Genomic DNA, 900 nt, shown 5'->3' with positions numbered 1-900 from the left:
CCATTCGTATTTCTTCCTTTGAGAACTCTCTATTTAGCTCCTTAGCCCATTTTTTGATTGGCCTGTTTGATTCCTTATTAGTTAACTTTTTGAGTTCTTTGTATATCCTAGATATTAATCCTTTATCAGATATATAGCTGGCGAAGATTTTTTCCCATTCTGTAGGTTGCCTCTTTGCTTTTTTCACTGTGTCCTTTGCGGTGCAAAATCTTTGTAATTTCATTAGGTCCCAGTGGTTAATCTGTGGTTTTATTGCCTGGGCAATTGGGGTTGTATTTAGAAAGTCTTTGCCAAGACCAATATGTTGGAGGGTTTCCCCTACTTTTTCCTCTAGCAGTTTCAAAGTTTCCGGTCTGATGTTAAGGTCTTTAATCCATTTGGACTTAATTCTTGTGCATGGCGAGAGAGAAGAATCTATTTTCATCCTTCTGCAGATATTTATCCAGTTTTCAAAACACCATTTGTTGAAGAAAAAAATATGGAACGCTTCACGAATTTGCGTGTCATCCTTGCGCAGGGGCCATGCTAATCTTCTCTGTATCGTTCCAATTTTAGTATATGTGCTGCCGAAGCGAGCACTCTATGAGTTTTTTGATTTCCTTCTTGATTTCTTCATTGACCTATTCATCATTTAGTAGTCTACTGCTTAGTTTCCATGATTTTGTGTATGATCTACAGGTCTTTGCTATTAATTTGTAGTTTGATTTCATTGTAGTCAGATAGAATGCAAGGAATTATTTCAATTTTCCTGAATTTGTTAAGATTTGCTTTGTGTTCTAATATATGATCTATTTTAGAGAATGTTCCATGTGCTGCTGAAAAGAATGTATATTCAGCAGCATTTGGATGAAATGTCCTGTATATATCTGTTAGTTCCATTCCTTCAATGACCTCATTTAG

General features: G+C 35.8%; 1 non-coding gene across 1 annotated transcript; it reads right to left on the bottom strand.

The window, feature by feature from the left end:
- Positions 1 to 472: 472 nt before the first annotated feature.
- On the bottom strand, positions 473 to 579 carry LOC123453358. The gene has a single exon (XR_006632751.1). It is a non-coding gene; the product is annotated as a U6 spliceosomal RNA (small nuclear RNA).
- Between the last annotated feature and the right edge of the window lie 321 nt (positions 580 to 900).

Source organism: Jaculus jaculus, chromosome 11 (assembly GCF_020740685.1).
Source record: "Jaculus jaculus isolate mJacJac1 chromosome 11, mJacJac1.mat.Y.cur, whole genome shotgun sequence".
NCBI lineage: Eukaryota > Metazoa > Chordata > Mammalia > Rodentia > Dipodidae > Jaculus > Jaculus jaculus.
The sequence above is the reverse complement of the archived record's forward strand: the minus strand, read 5'-3'. Positions and strand labels throughout refer to the sequence as shown.